At 42.2% G+C, this 20,090-nt stretch overlaps 1 protein-coding gene across 6 annotated transcripts in view; it reads left to right on the top strand.

Annotated features, from left to right (window-relative positions):
• Nucleotides 1-20,090, top strand: part of DAAM1 (dishevelled associated activator of morphogenesis 1) — a 160,620-nt gene that overhangs the window by 23,696 nt on the left and 116,834 nt on the right. The gene's annotated exons all lie outside the window — the stretch shown is intronic.

A 20,090-nucleotide genomic window follows, 5' to 3' on the forward strand; every position in this document is an offset into this window, starting at 1 on the left:
GTATTAAATCAATATGCCATCAAGATACCCAAGTAGGATGCTTCATGTACCCTGTCTGGGCTACCTTTTTTTTGCCTGGGGTCTCAGCAAGAAGCCAGATATCCCTCCGAAGCTCGCTGTGATTTCTAGGACTTGCTCACGTTGGTTTACCTTGGGTGTCTGGGCCTGTGAGTGATCCAGGATAGGTGGAGGGATGTCTGGTGCCAGTTTGCGGAGGGTGCTGTGTAGACCTCAGGTCCATCCCTGGGTGTGGGGTGTTAAGTGTTTCCTGTTCAGATTCTTCCTCGTTGGCAGGGCCCAAGCAGTGCTGGCTGCCCCCACAGACCCCTGACAGGCTCTTGCTTCCTCACCTCCTCAGAAAGCTCATCTCCTAGTGTGGGGAGGCTTTTCTGTTAATGCCGAAAAGCCACACACTTCACTTCAGTCAATAGTTTCAACCTGCTTCTTTCTCACATATTTTAACAGATCTGATGATGGGAAACTGGAATGACTTTCTCTGGTCCAGCTCACTTTTTACTAAAGACGAAGAGCCAAAAGTTAGGAAATAAAAGGAAGAAAGAAAAAAAGAACATAGGAGAGTCTTACTTCAGAAAGCTGATTATTAGTGGGGCTGGCCTGGTGGCACAGCAGTTAAGTTCACACGTTCTGCTTCCGTGGCCTGGGGTTCGTGGTTTGAATCCCGGGTGCGGACCTACACATCGCTTATTAGCCTGTCCCACATATAAAGTAGAGGAAGATGGACAGGGATGTTAGCTCAGGGCCAGTCTTCCTCAGTAAAAAGAGGAGGATTGGCAGCAGATGTTAGCTCAGGGCTAATCTTCCTCAAAAAAAAAAACAAAACTGATTATTAGACAATTGAGCAATAATTATCTGCCCTCTTTGACAAGAGCTATTTCCCTCTTATCCATCAGCCCTCCAGCAGACCTTGTTTTCTTTCAGAATGAATTAGGATGGCTAATTGCAAGTACTTTGTCCACCTGAGGAAAGACTGTATGGGAGCTTAGTTATCATAGCACATCACCAACAACACTCTAGAGAAAGACTCACTGAGTCCCCTTCCAGGGGCAAATTTGGTGAGTAACAATGAGTTTGAAGGGCCCTTAAAGTATGTATGAACTTAATGTGCTTTGGTGGGAAATTTCCCTAATGGTAACTTGGTTTCCTTTCCATGGCAAATTAGAAACTGGGAGGTGTTAAAATGTACACCGCTCCTATCTGTGTCACTGGAATCGATTAACTTGCTGTAATCACAACCGGAGTAACTACCTGGTTTAAGTAAAAAGAACAGGAATGTAACCTCAAAGATTATTACCCAGAAGCTGTTTTAAAAGGGCATCCTTAGAAATCTGAGTAAGATCTGTAGTCGAGTTAACTGTGTATGTCCATGTCAATTTCCTAGTTTTGATAATGTGCCTTGTTATGTAAGATATTACAGTGGGGGAAGCAGGGGACTTTTCTGTACTTTTTTTGCAGTGTCTTATGAGTCTATGATTATGGCAAGATAAAAAATTTTAAAAAAAGATACCTGAGAAGAATAATTCTCACTCAGGGTGAGACATTGCAGGTCTGACTTCCTTTGCTCTGTTCTTCCCTGCCTCTCTCCCTCCTTCCCTTCTTTCCTTAGCTTTATTCACATACATTTCACATACGTAAAAGTCACCTATTTTAGAGTACAGCTCATTGTTTTTGTAATAATTCGTTGGCTTATTCACAGAGTTGTGCAACCATCACCACAATCTAATCCTAGAACATTTTCAACTCTTCAAAAAAGGTGCTCCATACCCATTAGCAGTCATCTGTGACCAGCACCCCCCGCCCCCGCCAATGCCTGGCAACCATGAATCTGCTTCCTGTCTACAGGGATTGGCCTATTCTGGATATTTAATATTAATAGAGTTAAACAATACATCAACAGCCTTTTGTGACTGGCTTCTTTCATTCAGTATAATATTTTGTTTTTTTTGGAGGAAGATTAGCCCTCAGCTAACTACTGCCAGTCCTCCTCTTTTTGCTGAGGAAGCCTGGCTCTGAGCTAACATCCGTGCCCATCTTCCTCTAGTTTATACGTGGGACGCCTACCACAGCATGGCTGCCAAGCAGTGCCATGTCCGCACCCGGGATCCGAACCAGCGAACCCCGGGCCGCCGAGAAGCGGAACATGCGAACTTAACCGCTGCGCCACCGGGCCAGCCCCCAGTATAATATTTTTAAAGGTTCATTCATGTCATAGTGTGTATCAGTATTCAATTCTTTTTTATTGCCAAATAGTATTCCATTTTATGGATATACTACATTTTGTTTATTCATGCATATTTAAGGTTGTTTCCACTTTTTGGTTATTATCAATAATGCTGGTGTCAACATTTGCGTACAAGTTTTTGTGTGAACATGTGTTTTCAGTTCTCTTGGGTAAATACCTAAGCGTGGAATTGCTGTGTCATATGGACAGTCTGTGTTTAACGTTCTGAGGAACTGCCAGACTGGTTTTCAAAGAGGCTGCACCATTTTATTCCCACCAGCAATGAATGAGGGTTCCAGTTTCTCCACATCTCGGGTGTTTTTTTTAAACACTGTGTTTTTGTTGTGTTTAGGAAATATTTCCTCATGTCTTGGTGGGTGTGGGAGCAGGGAGCTGAATGATGATTTTGGAGGAAATGAAACAAAATCAAATAAATTATTTTCAGATTGGCTCAGTATAGCTCTGGAAACCTTTCAGCCCTGATCCTACAATCCTTCCTGTTTGACTGGATATGACATTACCAGAATTTTACTTTCCTGGAGAAAAACGAAATATGCCTTTTCCTCAGCTAGATGTGGAGGGTTCAAGCAAAGATAAAGGACCCCTGAGTTACTGATAATTCCACGGGAATGGGTACTTGGTTTGTGCCTAGAACAGTTTCTCTAACATCGTTCTCTTGATGTTTCTCTGGGGCCGTTCTCCACCTAAGTGTAACATAAGAGCTGAATCAAGGTTTGTTTAGTCACTGCTTGGAAAAGAAACGGTGACTGGATACTGGTCAGCTGGCTGGGGGCTGCTGGCAGGCCTGCCACAGACCATGCTTTCTGCAGGCCACGGCCTCTCCGTCTTGTTAAAGGCCTGCACCAGGCAGTGGGGTTTCCATTTGCCCTGCCTGAGCGCAGGATAACAGGGCTTTCATAATCCCCCATGGCAGTGGGCAGGCAAGTCTGCAGGTCTTGGAAGTGGCCCAGGACACCAGGGGAAGGCATGATCCCAGCTCCTTGCCTTGCGTCGCCAGCTTGAGGAGTAGGCTAGGACGAGGGTTGGGGGTAGGTAGGGGAGGGAACACCAAGAAATGTTGTTTCTTAGTTCTGGTACATAGGTATGATAACTCCCACTGTCTTCTCTCCACTACTGTTTATTTTTGGTCATATATTGGCAATCAGATTATTTTGCCTGCAGAAACCACACTATAACAGAAAAGGCCTGCCTCTTATGACAACTTTATGAATGGTGTTTGCAAGTGTAGATTCTCTCCAGATTTTCCTTCACACACTCTCACACCTGCAGCGTGAGCCTCTGTCGCTCCCCTTGTGAGTGGGGCTCTGTAGACACAGGTAGGGTCAGAAGGTGAGTGCTGGTCCCTACGGCCTCTCCAGCCCTGTTTTAGCTGACTTCTCCTTTAGTGCTGCCTAGTCGTACCTCCTCTGACTTCCCAGAGTCTTTCTCTGAAATGCCTTACTTTAATCAGGAGAGGACCCCATATTTCTACCCTGTCTCCATTAAGAACTCCCCATCTCAGGCACATTGTATCAAAGTCAGTGTTATCTCTGTCAAATCAATATCTTCTGTTAAAGTGAGGTTAGAGGTGTGTATGGATAGCTGCCTATTTGTTACACCCGTGCAAATTGTCTACCCATTTTATTAAGCCTGTATTTCATAGATTAGGAAAATCAAGGATTTTTAAGTACATCCATTTCAAGGGTCAATTTCATATCACCATGAAGTACTGAAATCCTTTAAGATTAGAGTAACTGTTGGTGTGTTTTCTGTTGGCCAACCCGTTGTGTTGTTTCTCTAGTAAGTAATGTATTTGGCTTAATGATTTCAATTAGGACTCTAGAATTGAATTCTAAATATATATGTAAAACATACTTACTTCTTTTGACTTGTTTGAGGCCCAGCCATGCTTTGACCAAATTGAGAGTTCATAGTTCCTTCCCAACTTCCCCAAATGGGAATTTCCACAGTTTTCACTTTTGTTAAATGGAGTTTGATACACATTTGTTCATCTGGTATTGTGTTTGACCGGGTCTTGGGAGAAAGAGAACTGTCTGAAAACGCCAGTTCTCGCGTGGATAGGGGGTGGAAAGCTGCTCTTCCTAACCTGCATGCACCTTCTGTATGACTCACCTCAGTGGACTCAGAGAGGCAGCCTGTCTGACCTGCCAGCCTCAGGACCAGCTCCCTGTGAGTGTTTGTGACTGGTTTCTAAGGAGGTAAGGATTTGTCGAGCATCAGTCACCAGGACACCTCATACAGCTACCTTCAACCCGAGTCCTGGAAGTGGATTTATCCCACATACAGCTTACCCGTAGAAAATCGTCCTTTCAGCTCCTTGTGACATTTTCGCCTTTGATGGGCTCCTGATTTTATCCATGGTTTGTAACTGGAGTTATGAGTAAAAGTCTGAGATTTGATTCTTCTAAATAAACATGGACTGTGCTGTCCAGTATGGTAGCGACTAGCCCTGTGTGGCTATTTAGGTTATAATTAATTACAGTTAAATAAAAAATTCAGTTCCTCAGTCACCCTAGCCGCATTTAAGAGCCTCATTAGCTGCTTGGGGCTGGTGGCTGTTCTGTTGGACAGCGCAGAGAGGGAACGTGTCCGTAGTCAGAAAGCTGGCTGACTGTAGACTTCCCTTACGCCAGAAGGTCCAAGCAAGGCACCAATCACAGCAAAGCAAAAGCTTTGCTTAGGTGAATTCAGGTGCTGGAAAGTCGCTGCCGCCTGTCTCTAGTCAAAATGAGAAAAGCAAGTGGACCTGCCATTTGTCCTCTGGTTTTTCTCTGGGCACTGTCTCCTTGCTTCCTTGGTATAGTTTTCTTTCCAAAGGGGTGTGAATGTCCAGTAATCAGACTTGCTCATATTCAAATGCAAGTTAAATATTCTGAAACAGTATATAAATAAGTTATTATCTGCCCTCCCCTTCCATTAGAACCAATACTTCTAGTTCTCTGTCCAGAAGAAAGATGAAGGTAAATTAAAATTTTACCAAGATCCGATTCTCACTGTTGGCCTGTTTTGTAACAGCACACATATGTTTGAGTTTCATCTTATTTGGGCTTTGTGTTTTTAGGGGTTAGATTTCTTTTTGGTTTAAATGTATGTCTATTGGCTTTGAGTTCTTTGGAGATATTTTTAAGACTGGATATTTGTTAACTATATCCACCTTGAAATTTGAATTCACAAGTTATAAATTTGCAAAGAGAAGAATTTGGCACAAATCTCCCCTTCTCTCAGCCCTCCACGTGAGACTTGAAGTTGTTAATGCTTTTGTGTGACCTGATATCCTAGGGTTGAGACTGTATACAAGCCATATGACATAGGCACACAATGTGTTAGCTCTCCAGCAAGCTTCTAGTAAATGGACAGAGGAGTGGCAATTAACTGAAAGACCTTTCCTAGTCAATGTGAGCATTGTTTCTTTAATTTCCATTAATTTAAAAATTCTCAATGGCTTGACAGTATATAACTGTGTTCTTTCTAATGTTGGCATTTAGTGGTGATGGTGTCTACATCAAAGTTACATCTAAATTCCTCTCCAAACTCAGACCAAATGTGTGATGCTGAAAAGGAATTTAACACCCGCTACCCTGCCCCCCCCCCCCCCCATTACCACCCTATCTCCAGAAACTTTGTAGGTGAGGTTGTGTCTGTGTGTGTGTTTAATAATCTTTTCCTGAGGGCTGGAAAAACTTACTCCACAGCAATTAGCCAGTTCTTGGCATAATCCCCTGGGAAGACCATTGGCTGTGGTGAGTATCCTGGTTCTTATTCTGGGACAGGCAAGAGCACTTTTTTTTTTGCTGAGGAAGATTCGCCCTGAGCTAACATTCACTACCACTCTTCCCTTCTTTTTTTTGTATGTGGGCTGCTACCACAGCATGGCCACTGACAGATGAGTGGTGTAGGTCTGTGCCCAGGAACTGAACCCGGGCTGCCAAAGCAGAGCACGCTGAACTTAACCACTAGGCCTCTGGGGCTGGCCCACAAGAGCACTTTTTATTCTGGTTACAGAACTTCAAGAAGTAGCTTTTACATTCTCTCTTTCTTAGAGGACCACTCATATTTTTTGTTCTTTTGTTATGTTTCACACCTGCGTGTAATTGGTGGCACTTTTTGTTAGTCTATGGTAAATTTGTATTTGACTATTATATAACGCTTTTTCCTCCAAGAGTATAACCCAGGCTAAAGTCTAGAAAACTGGAATTTCTGCTCTGCAGAACCTAATCTTAAATCTAGTCAAGACTTCGTGCCAGTGTCTTTTCTATCTTCATGTACATATAGATGTATAATACTTGGTTTGAACATGAACTTGGCTGTTGTGTTCTGATTCAAGCAGCCCTTACTTACTCGGGCTTCTTGCTCTCAGGTTCCTGGTTTTTAGTATCCCTTTGGGGCCCTCTCCTTTGCCTCAGGAACTGCAGTGCCACATCTAGCCAAGCCTGTATTCATTCTTAACTGTGGCCCAACTTCTTGCTCCAAATGCATACATTTACCTTGTCTGAGTGCTAGCCATAGGTTGTGTTTGGACCCAAGAGTGGTTCCTGCTATGGATATAGCTGTTTGTTTTGAAAACAGAGATTTTCCAGAATGGCATCCATTGATGCCATTGACAAGACAAAAGTATTGTCTTGGCTTCAGTTCTTGATTTTAAGCATTTGACCCAAGTTTCAAGACCTCTCCTCCTGGGATTTTGTTTTACTAGCATCTTCTGGCAGGAGATAGAACGATCCGAGGAAGAGATCCATGAAAGTCGGGGAATTGATGGCTCTATTCTCTAGATGTCAAGGAACTTAACTGAATTTTAAGCTCCTGATCGTCAAGGGCAGTATATTTTACTGTATTAGCTATACTTAACCTATAAGTACTTAAACTGTAGTACTTAACCTCGAGCCATTCCTGATGGTCTAGTGCTTAAGATTCAGCACTCTCATGGCTGCAGCCTGGGTTTGCCTCCTGGTCAGGGAGCCACACCATTCGTCTGTCAGTTGTCGTACTGTGGCCGCTGCATTGCTGTGATGCTGAAAGCTTTGCCATCAGACAGCAGGTGGAAGAGTCAACTCTGTGCCACTAACAACAACTTAATCTAGTCTGGTGTTTTAATTTTTATTAACAGTTAAAGGTGTTAAAATTGAATATTTCTATATTAAAAATGTTTACCTAGTTTTGAACAACGAACTGGCTTATTACATGGTTTCTTCATTAACCACACTCATTATTGCTTCCAATGAATGAATCTATTAGTGATAATTAATAGCTCTCATGATGAAGCCACAAAATGAATATGGTTAGTGAAGCAAAACTGACGAGAGCGTTTTCCGCCTAACACAAGGTAGGACTGGGCTTCCTCTTTCTTGGCCTGTGCTATCTCCTCTTCCACCTCACTCCACACATTGGTTTAGCCCCATATCTTCCATTAGGCAGTGAGGACCTCCACGACTAGGTTCACTGTGGCTCCAGGGCTCTGGATTTGTCAGGATGGTGCAGTAGAGTGCTGGGTTTCACGGGCAGAGACCTTGATTTGAGCCTGTCCTGGGGCCAGCCTTGCTACTATTAGCTCTGTAATTCTGGGTAAGATTTGATTCAATTCTGTAAGATGGCATTATGATGCCTGGCTTCCCTGCCTACTTAGAGGGGGCTCGTGAAGATCAAAGGAGGAATAGTACGTGGAATCATTTGCACAGTACTGTAAAATGTAAGATCCTGCTATTAAAAAGAGTAGTAAATTGGGGCTGGCCCAGTGGCGTAGTGGTTAAGTTCACACACTCTGCAGCCCGGGCTCGCAGGTTCGGATCCTGGGCGCAGACCTAGCACGGCTTGTCAAGTCACGCTGTGGCAGCATCCCACATAAAATAGAGGAAGACTGGCACAGATGTTAGCTCAGTAACAATCTTCCTCAAGCAAAAAGAGGAAGATTGGCAACAGATGTTAGCTCAGGGCCAGTCTTCCTCACAAAACGAAACAAACAAACAAAAGTAATAAATTGCCTGTGTATATCTCTAGGTTGATATTTACATTCTTTGAACCCTCTTATTCATGTGTCAAGAAACTCAAACCTTATGGCATTGGGGCAACTGGGAACAACTGCAAGGAATCCAATGGAACATATGTTCAAAATGTATTTTAGGGCCTGATGATGTTTTTTTTGCATTTGAATGATCAACTTGGTGCCTCCTGTTATTTTCAAGTAGTTTGAGAATGGAACTCAGGACAGTTTTTACTGGAGTCCATTTGGTAGCATGTCCCCTGGGACCTTTGCCTTGATGGAAGGGTTTTGAATTGATACCTCGTTCCTTGGTGTGCTGTTCTCTCTGCTGGCTTGGTTTGTGCTTCTGTAAGAGCATAGAGAAGGCATCAAGTAGCACCAAAGGGGATGTTTCTTTCTTCGTTTCCTTTTAGCTGATGCATCAGGATTATTTTGATTGCGAGCAAGAGAAATCAAACTTAAGCAAAATAATACAAATAATAATACCTGTAAAGAAAGCTGGGAAGCACAGGGGGCTCTGGAGATTTAGGATTCCAGGGAGAAAGTCTCCTTGGCCTATCTTGGGTCTTTGCTCAATACTTACACATTTTGTCAGGGTTGGAGAGAGGAGGAGCGTGACACCAAGAGGTGCAAGGAATGGGGGTGGGTTGTTCCCTGTAACATCAGTATGTTAGGCGGCAAAAACAACAGTAGATTTCAATAGGCTTCTCAGTTCTCTGAACCTTCAGGGGCAGCTTAACATTCTTCTGTCCAAGTATCTGCCAGCGTAGGTTAAGCCCCCTTTCCCTTTTACTAACGAGAAATAGGAGTTGAGAAAGATCGAAGAGAGAAGGATTATTATTGGATTGGGGGCATCTGTCCTGAAAACACAATATGAGGGCCCTTTCCTTGGGATCTGGGAATGGGCCGTGGTACTCAATAGCATTCCTCTATCATTTTAAAGGGTAGCGTGTGGCTGTGTAGACTGGCATTGCCCAACTCCAGTCACAGAAAGTGCAGTGTGAACGGTGCCTCCGGAGTTGTGAAAAGTCATGGTTTCTACTGTCCCGTATCTCTGTCTGTGTTTCTGTCAGATTCTCTTCCCACTTCTGTACTTTAAATAAAGTGTCCGGCACAGGTCTGTGGAATTTCTAGTAAAACAACTAACCACTGTTTTGAGCCAAAATATCCATTTGTCTGTAGTCAAACTAATTAATATATGGTATACCTTTAAAGTAATTTTCTTATGTTCTGATTTTAGCTTCTGATTCTTTATACAGACTCCCTTGCAAACACTGTTGCAAGTATTTCAGAAAGTGAACCACTGTACAGAAATGGGTTTACACGTGTGCAGGAAAGGGGTGGTGTAGGTTTCACTTCCTTCCTCTGTGGGAGGACAGTCTCTGGCACTCCATCACTGACCACCTATGTAGGTCACCTTGTTGTCCTCTTATCCTGTTTAAAACCCAGACGGCTAGCCGTGAGATGTGTTTGTGTGAAGGTCCCGAAGGACTTGTTTGGGATGGCCAGATATCAGAAGTGTGATTTGTAAGTTTAATTTGTTCCAACACTGAACATTCCTCCTGTGTTCATGCCATGCTGCATAAAGTAAGCAGAAAAACAGGAGCGTTCACGTGTGGGCCTGGATTTTCTCCATAGGTTATCTATGACCTCATTCTTGTGCCAGTTTTTCCAGTGACCCAGAGCAGACCTGGTGTTCCTGAGCGTGATTAGGAGAAGTTATTCATACTGTAAGTTCTTCCACTAAACTTGGCTCTTCTTGAGGGCAAGGATGGGATCTTGTTTATTGTCATAGCATCACTGCTGGGCACCCGACGGCACACCCAGGACTAATGAATGCCTGGTACTCACTGCTCCAAAGGCAGGCTGTCACAGTGGGGCACAATGACTTGGTGCTCAGTCATTGCCACCAACCTAAATCTTTGCCTTGTACTGAGATAACTGAGGCAGGACTGTTGTTCCTGTGGGACCAAAAGGACATCCACATTTGCCTCCTCTCTGCTCTTGTATAGTGAAATGTGATCCTTTGGTACTCCATTTTTTCTTTTTTGCACTACCGTTGTAGCTATATAATTTTGAATAGTGTAGCTAAAAGAAGGAAGACTGTCTTTTCTTCCTGCCTTTGGGGAAAAGGTTTACTTCAGCTGGGGGCAGCACGGAGCATAGAACCTGCTTTTTAGTAGATACCCCTAAAGTATTTTTTGAACAAGTGCTGGAATTACCACATATTTCAACCCACAAGTTGTTTTTTTTACCACTTTTTTTTCCAATCTTAATGGAAGGAAAAAAAGACTTTAGGTGGTGATAGTGAAATCTTTTAAATTTGTGGCATGATAGGAAAATGTAATCACAATGTCAACATTCTGTCATCCTCTATTCATCTTTATTTATGGAAAAAAAATAATTATAGTGGTTCTCACTGACACAATTCCAAGGATCTAGTGGTTTCCCATGACATAAGTTACGTATTAAGATGGTTTACCTAGAGATAATATCAGCTTCTCGTAGAATTTAGAAATGACATTCTTGCCCAGTATTGTCCCTGCCCCCATCCCCCCTCATAGGAGAAAACTAAAGGAAGGGGAAATTGCATTTTTACTCTTGGTTGAAAATGGTTCAGAGCATTACTTTACTTTTGATCATATCTGGAAATTCACTTAACTCAAACTGTTTTGTCTTCTCACACATTTTGAACGGATGCTAAAAGGAAAATACCTCTGTTGAAGCAGAAGGGTTATTTTTAGATTGCACTCCTATATTTGGGCTTCATTGCTCAGATTTTTCCCCCAGGGCCAGAGTCATATTTATGTGTGCTGTGCTTGATGGCTTTTCCTTGTTCTTCTCTCTACCCAGAACCACCTGGGGGCCAGCACACTGAGTACACATGTCCGTTTGTAATCTGAATAAATCGTGTGTCTTCCTTGCCTACTTTTTCCCTCAGCACTTCCCCCAAGTGTTGTAGATCCAAAGGTCACTTTGTTTTAGATTTACCTCTGGTTTCAAGTAATTTATTTCTACTGGTTACCAGTGGCAGTCTATTGATAGAACGAATACTCTATTTTCTTTTTTTTCCATGAGTTCTTAAACAAGTTAATCTTCCGTTGATTTTTTTCAAGTTATGTTACATTTAGAAAATGTTAGAGAAGTAGTATAATACATTTTTTTGATGAGGATTTGATTATGAATATTTCTATCTCTGATTAGCCAGCAAATATTGAAATGAAGAAGGATTTGGTGGGCTTATCTGGAAGATTCCTCCCAGAGTGTTTCCTCAGTGTATGCCATTTTACCCAACCTCACAGGTCAGCAGTGGATGTTATTGGTTTAGCGTGTTTACCAAGGACACTCCTGGCTTTCATTGAGCGAATGATGCTTTTTGTAGTTTTTTTTCCATTATGTTTGGAGGAGATCTTTCTGATGCCAGTGTATCCTTTAGCTTTTGATTTTTGTGAGTTTGATTTAGAAACTTCACATGGCTCTTAAAGGGAGGTAAAACCGGGAAAAGAAAACCATGCAAATAAGACTAAAAAGAAGACCCACATTTACTTGTAATCTGTCCCAGCCCTTTGTGTATTCATTCTGTTCTCAATTTTGTTTTTTTTTTTGCTGAGTAGGATTCACCCTACTTCTGCTCTCAATTTTGATGTAAATATAGTAGAACGATTTCTCCATTCATTTCCCTTCTAACAAATGGTCACTTTGTGTAGTCCTAAGTTCTAAAAACTTGGTAAGAGTAAATAAAATTATGTAAAACCTGTTTGATAAACTTTTTGGTCAAAATTCAAAGGAAGGAGGCTTAACCCCACCATGTGGGTCAGCTTCTATTCTAACAAGCCCTCAGAGACAGTGAAGCCAAGGCTCTGGATGGTGGCTTCCATCCTGATGGGTGGCCATGGCTACTCTCCTGCCTATAAATACCTCACTGGGTTGAAATCAATGCCAAATAAGTCGTGCCACCCATTTTAATATTTTATTAGTAGAATGTTTGAGATAGTGGAACTGCGATGGGATAAATTTATCACTGTCAGCTTAGTGGGGTAAACCTTAGTTGGTTTTAAATTTAAGGCTCATTATTAACTCTCTTCCCTTTGCAAATGGAATTTCAGCTGTGATGTAGATTAGGCAAACCATGTGACAAATCTGTTATTTCTCCGTGAAACGGTAGGTATCTGGGTGCTCCTCTTACTGCTTCCCTACAAATGGATCCCCCAGGTGGCCATAGTGGAACAACATAGCCTCTGTCAGCTGGAAGGCTGACTGGGGTAGCACAAAGACTAGCGTAACTGAAAGCAAACACTGTAGCCAAGTAGGATGGTGGCGTGGTGGGAGTCGGGTGGACATGGGGGCTTAGAGGTCTTTTTCACAAGTTGGGGTCCCCTTACCCAGGGAGGCAGTGGTGTTCCACATGGTTACATGCAGCCTCTTCTTGAGCCTGTGTTTCTTTCTATCCACGCAAATTAAACGCTTAAAAAATAAACATATTAATTAAATTGACTAGAGACTTTTAAGTCATGTGAATTTAAGAAGCAGCATTCTGTAGCATCTGGGACTCCTTCTATCATGCTGTCATCAGAGTTAAAAGTTTTCTCTTGAACCAACCACTGTACATTTGCTGTCAGCATGTCTTTTGCTGGTTACAATGATGCAGAGGTTAAGACAGATCAAATTCAAATGTTTCTAGCAGGTAGGTAATGTAACTGAGCATGGGAAGGAAAGCAGCCATTCATTTTGCATCTTAAACACAAGAATATTCATTCCTGCTTGTCTCCCCTTTTTCTCCGAACATGTGGCATGCTGTCTTGTATTTTCCCACTTTTGCTAAAAACACAAGCCCAAGAATTATTTTACCTTCTTCCTAATACCTCCATAAGAAAAAAAAAGTACAAGCAATAATGATGAAAAATAGCAGCTGACTCCTAGCCTTGGTGTTGGAGAAAGAGTAGGGAGTGGTGGGACCATGGCAAACTGTGCATCAAATTGTTCCTGCTAAGGAACAAAAGTCCTGTGTTAATAGACTGTCCAACTATTTGGCAATTAATACAACTACGTTTTAAAACAGATTATTTCTTAAGGAGAGTGTTTGGTCTGGTGGTGAAGAGTTTGACTCTGGAGTCAGACAGCCAGCGTTCAAATCTCAGTTGTATCAGTTATTAGCTGTGTGACGTTGGGCAGTATACTTAATCTTTGAGCCTCAGATTCTTGCTGCAAAACAGTGCCAATAATAAAAACCATAACACAGGCCTGTAGTTAGAACTTGATGAGATAATCCATTAGAAGAACTCAGTGCCGGCATGTATTTAGTGCTTAGCCAATATTAGCTGCTATTATGTTATTAGTCAACACCAAATAGGTCTAAGAAAGCCTGATGGTGGACCACCAATGTGCAGCTTCCAATATGCAACTTCTGTTTAAGAGCACAGACTTGGGGGGCTGGCCCGGTGGCACAGTGGTTAAGTTCACACATTCTTTTTCAGCGGCCCGGGGTTTGCCAGTTGGGATCCTGGATGTGGACATGGCACTGCTTGTCAAGCCATGCTGTGGCAGGCATCCCACATATAAAGTAGAGGAAGATGGGCACGGATGTTAGCTCAGGGCCAGTCTTCCTCAGCAAAAAGAGGAGGATTGGCAGCAGATGTTAGCTCAGGGCTAATCTTCCTCAAAAAAAGAGAAAAAAGAGCGAACTTTGGTCTAGCTGGCTTTGAATCTGGGTGCTGCCGTTTACTCGCAGAGTATCTTTGGGTAAGCCATTTAACACTTCTGAGGCTTTATTTCTAATTAATCATAGATGTGGCAAAATAGTACCTACTTCTGGGTTTAATGAAGATTCAGTGAGGTAAGGCATGTGAAGTGATTGACACATTTGAGAAATATATTATTTATTGAGGACTTAGTAACGTGTCCACCAGCCTGAAGGCTGGTCCTATTTTATTCCCACTTTACAGGAGAGGAAACTGATTGCAAGTTGATTCTCCTGGGAAGTAGTACACTGGCTTTTCTCCAGCAGTGCTGCTGTTTGAAGACCGGCACTTCAGCCTGTTTCTCAACATTGTTCTTCTATAGCCTGCTCAAGTCTGGTTGTAAACATCCATCCTGTCCCCGCACAGTGTGCACCATGAGGAGAGCTCGTTCTGCAGGTCCATGCATCGTCAAGTCTTAGGGAAGGCCAGTCGGACGTCATACCTCCAGAAGATCTTGTAACTACTGAGTCTTCCTAAATTTCAGCTCTTTGCTGAGGGTTATGGTTTCATCAGAACACCTGCCTTGGCCTTTCTTCTAAATGCCCTTGATTTCTTATATTCCTGGATCTAAAAATGGAAAAGTCATCTTTTCAGATTTATAAATCCCCTAAAAATTGGAGGGGAAAGGGCATTAACAAGGGAGATTGATTTGGTGGTTGTTTACCAACATATTGAAATTCTCTCCCCTGGAACAGTCTTCCATTTCGTTTGGAGATGGTGAACTAAGCCATACAGTACATCTTAACAGGCTTTCAAGGAATATTGCATTTCGTCCAAACCAGCCAACTCTTTTGAAAGATTTCTAGTGGGACGTGCACACAGCTGGTACACAGAGGTGAAGGGGAGACAGACCTCACTTCATCAAGTGAATAGCCTAGTAGACTTAGGAAAATAGTCTTAATTATGCTTAATAACGGGAAATTCCCTTTCTAAGAAAAAAACAAATCCCATTTGAAAGGGTCACTTTATGTCTTTACAATGAGAAGGGTACTCAGTCTTTCTTTTGGGGGCCGGTAATTACTTCCTTAGTGGAAACTGTTTCTAACAAAGTGTTCTTTCGTGAGCTGCTAAGCATTTGAAGCTTCAGGTAATTTTCAGCAGATCAAAAGGAAAAAGTTTTCTATTTAGTAGTGTTTTTTAATAGCTATGGATCTGAAGACGGAAAATTTGTAGAATCATGATTCTGCTCATTGTTCATCACACATGGTCAGGCCCCTGCTGGCCCTTTGACCTTGCCTTGTGCCTCTTCCTCTTGTCCACTCCGCTTCAGGTACTTCAGTCGCCTTTTTGTTTCTTGAGCGGGTCCAGCATTCCTCCATTCAAGCCTTTGCTGTTCTCTCTGCGTGGAACAATCTTTCTGTAGAGTTTTACATGGCTGGCCTTGTCTCATCATTCAAATATCAGTTCCAGTGGCATCTTCTCAGATGTCACCTTCATGACTTTCTATCTTCTAAAGAATCGCTAACCCCTTCGGAATCTTGGCCACTCTCTCTAAATGCCCTGTTTTGTCTATCTGAAATGAGAGCAGTTATGTTTGTCTGTCTCCTCCCACTAGAGTACGACCTCTATTGAAGACGGGGCCTTGTCTTTCTGGTTCACTGATGGGTCTCCAGCACCTAGAACAGTCCCTAAAGGTGATCAGTATATGCGTGTTAAATGAATGAATGAATTTATTTTTAATAAAACTGTTTTTGAAAACATCCCCAAACACCTCTTGTTTCATGTACTTAATGTAGAGCCGGGGTCAGCAAATGTTTTCTATAAGCTGCTAGATAGTAAATGTTTTAGGTTTTGGGGGCCCCAACATCTCTGTGGCAGCTACTCAGAAAGCAGCCGTAGACAATGCGGAGGGCATGGCTGTGATGCGTTGAAACTTTATTTACAGAAACTGTTGGTGAGGGGAGAGGTGCCGCATTTGGCCTAAGGGCTGTAGTTTGCTCATCCCTAGTGTGGAGTCCATCAGTTTTAACCTGTACTTTCTGGAATATATGTGAAAAGGGTGGGATTTGAAGAGTAGCTGTCTTAATTGGAGGCTCAGTTCACTTGGTTTGCAACCAGGAGAATGTGAACATCGATTCCTGTTGGGGTGGAAGAGAATGTGTAGTGAAAATTATTTGTAGCTTGACAGTAACATTCCAAAAGAGAGACATCCCACTGCGGGTGGAATACACATTAGAGACTATTGGAACAGAAAAATTAAGTGCTGATCTAGAGTTGTAGTGGAAATACCAAGGAGAAATATTTATAGGAATTGAAAGTTGAAAAATTTTATTTTGACCCTCCCCCCCCCAGCCAAGCTAAGCTAATATAGGATTTAGTTTAGGCTAAGACAGCACATTTAGGAAATGGAATGATCTGAAATTATGGGGCACTTTATCTGAAGAATAGTAAACTCAGGGATACCTATATGCCATTGGGCATACTTTTGAAAACTTGAATTTCTAGAACGTTTTGTACCAGGATTGATGCAGGCCTCTAGTAAGACACTACCATGGATCTGAGCTTTCCTAGTAGCCAAGGAAACTGGTAGTCCTTGGATCTTCTCCTGTCTTCCCACACCACTCCTGACAGCAGGACCAGCTGGTGAGTGGAAAGAGTCTCTGGTCTTGTTCCTTCAGTTATTTGAAGGGTCACAGATTCACAGATGGGGTGCCACAGAGTTTGCCTCTGGAGTTAGGTTTCTGCCTTTCCTCTTTGACTGAAAGAGTTAAAGAAAATGCAATCAAAGTTAACTTGTTCTACTAAGCAATTAGAATTAGACTGTACAAATCTTGATAAAATTCCAAGTAATGTTTAAAACAGCATCATTATAAACCAAAAACATTCATGTAAGTATTTTTTTTGTTTTACCTACCAATCAATTTTTTAAAGTTGTGGTGAAAAATACATTCATACAGGATTTTGAGAGTCATTTGCTAGGTTAGGCTCCCCACTTGTCAAGAATCTATTTAGAATTGCTCCTTGAGCCTTATTTAATTGCTGTGTCTTCAGATTAGTGAGTGACCTTGAGGAAGTCTTTTAATCTCTCAGAGCCTCAGTTTCCATAAAATGAAGATTATCTTTCAAGTCTCCTTTATGATTTGCGGTGATTTTTAGTTGAGCACGTATGGTAGCTCCAGTTTTGCTGGAAATGGGAAAATCAGTGAAGCCCAGAGATCCCTTTGAAGCTATTTGCATGCTTTTAGATGAGGTATTCATAACTTCCTTTTCCTTCAAAACTAAATGGTCTGTTTAGAATGACTTGGAGGATATAATTGACAGTGTTGAAGAGTAGGATATTGGTTCTTTGCGTTGCAGTCTTTTCATCAGTGGGTACGAAGGCTATTTAGAGAGAAATGTTGGAGGCACAAATAATTCGTGTTCTTAACATTTTGGCTCAGGTCCTAGTAAGATGAGTGTCTTGGATGTCTTTCATCACTTTTGTTGGTTTGTCTGTTTTATGAGATGTCTTTACGATCTTGTGAATGAAAGTGTGAGAGTCCAGCAGCACCCCTGTCCTCAGCTATATGGCTGTCACAGACCCAAATGGAACGCAGAGTCTCTCAGGATGTGTCTCTACAGGGAGCAGGCAGCTGGCTTTTGTAGCCCTTTCCTTTGCTCCACTAAGATATAACAGTTCTCTAAAGCCCCATTCATATTTCATCTTTTTCAAAATATTTCTGAGGTCATCCTCATTGGAAGTGCCCTCTGAACTCTTATGGTACTTAATACCTCTTTTGTGGCATTTGTATCTGTTGCTCTGTCTGTTGCTGTGTTCATGAGTCTCTCCTCTTGTAGACTGTGAGCTCCTTAATGACTGGAACCAAGTTAATTTCTTGTATTGTGTCCCACCCTATTGAGACAATCTTGGATATGGTTAGTTCGTCCTTCCTTTGTGTTCTCATGGCACATTTGCAGGTCAACCTCTCCCTCTTATTGACTTGACTTCTGAAAGGCACAGAGTATGAGTTGTTCAGTTTTGTATTCCTGATCCTTCACATATAGGCCCTGACAAATAGCTGCTTAATTCATGTTTAGATGAATGGAAGAGCAAGTAAAGCTGTAGTTGACCCAGTGAAACACTGGAATATCTACATTTGTATGATTTTTGCTGCTATAGACATCTCCTGGAAGTATGATGTATTGCCCTCTAAACCATCAAATGTGTTGATGACACATAGAAATCGTCTACTTCAAATATTATTTAAATGATGTTCTTCCATCAGAGCCTTTCAGCGAAAGAGCCTCAGGCTACTCTTCGTTAGAAGATTTTAGGATGCGCAGGCTGGCAATGCAGCATATTGTAAGAAGGACGGCTTGAATTCAAGTCTCCCCTCTGCTGCTTAGGAATGATTTGACCCTGTGGAGGTCACTTCAGCACTCAGAGATAGTTTCTCATCTGTAAAGTATGAATAAAAACAATATCTGATTGCCTGTGCCTCTCTCTTCTCCCAGGCTTATTGGGAAAATCAAATGATACCATGCATACACAAATACTTCCAAAACCATAAATCACCTTATGAAGGGAATATACTATTACGTGTTATGAAATAGGGTGACACCCTACGGTTTTAACACTTACATTTTTTGTGGTCATATAAAATAGATAATCCAAACTATAATTAGAACAGTTGGCTATTACCCAAACAGGGGCCTCAGGTTCCACCTGTTACACCCACATCCTGCAAAAAAAAGGATAGGAATGCCCAGTTAAACACAGTTTCTTTATTGCCACGCTAGTTCTTTTTCTAGATGGAAAATGAATTTTATGCCCAGAGCACACACTACCTTTTATTCGCCATACTCTTGCCTGTTCCAGCTTCTCCATCCCCTTCTTTCTCACCCCCTCACTGGTCCGCATCTTTACCTGTGACACTTTCTTTTGCCGGCTCGATGGTAGAATTTTCAGATTCTTGAGACTTGTCTTAAATTTTGCCTTGTTGTATGCTCTTGCCCCCCACTATGCTCTTTGTATTCCTTTTCGTGCCACGTGGTCTCTCTCTCAAAATCTACTGCTGGGGACAGAGTTAGAGATGAATGGCTAAAATTTTGGATTGTGGCCTGTGTTTAAGAAAGGGGGCTGGTGGTGGTGTTTTCTGAATGCTCCCTACTTAGCAATGATGATGACTTTTATATTCAAGTAACTATGTCTTTTCAGCACCATACATATCAAAACTTGTGTTACTTCCCGGCTTCAAGGAATAAGTCCTCCATAGGTTTATTTAAGATTCCTGGATAGTCAATTTGGCAAAATTTGTGTCCAAAACAGGAACTCTTTGAGAGTTCATATTGATTTGTGAGCAGCAAAATCTTTAGAGCCTTGTCTAAAATGAGACGTTTGTGTTTGGATTTATGACTTGATTGTTAGGTTGACTGTTAGGTTGATTCTTAGAAAATAATAATGCAGGAGCTCGAAAGATAGGAGTTTCTGGTCTGAAAAGGTATGGTGTGTAGAAAGAGAGTGGGCTCTGGGATAAGACGGACAGAGTTTAAATCCTGGCTGACACGTCCTTGTTCTATGGATTTTCTTGGTATCTTTGTTGTTTTACTGTGATATCTGTTTCCCAGCATGACTATAAAAATTGGCTAAAATGGTGCTTCTTGATGCCCCACGTGATCTCTGACACTTGAGAGGCACTCAGTAAGTAGTAGCTTCCATCTCATTTAGTCAAGTGGAGCATGAGTCAGGGTTCTTTGCATTGTTAAGGGAAGTTCAAGGGGTATTTGGCTTGCGGTTCAGCTGGATCTCGTATTTAAATGGTGTCATTAAAGCCTCCTTATCTCCGCATTGCCTTAGTCCCTTCTCTCAGTTCTGCTTTTTTCTATGCTGGCTTCATTCTTGGGCAGTTTCCAACAAATGGTGGAAAAGGCAGCTGTTGTAAACTGCAGGTGTATACCATGAGGTCCTTATATCTTGGATTCCAGGAAAAAGAAAGCAGCTTTCTCATCTGTAGCGTGTGCCCACATAAAGACACCTGGTCTTCTTTGTGTTGTGCGCCCATCCCTGAATCAGTCATTCTATCCAGGGGCTGGAGTGCCCTGATTGGCCAAGCCAATGCCACGTGCCCACGTGTATGGATGGAGAGGCAGGACCACTTGGTTGACTACCCCGATAGAACCATATGGAGAAGAAGGCTAA

This window comes from Equus przewalskii, chromosome 25 (genome assembly GCF_037783145.1).
Source record: "Equus przewalskii isolate Varuska chromosome 25, EquPr2, whole genome shotgun sequence".
NCBI classification, from domain to species: domain Eukaryota; kingdom Metazoa; phylum Chordata; class Mammalia; order Perissodactyla; family Equidae; genus Equus; species Equus przewalskii.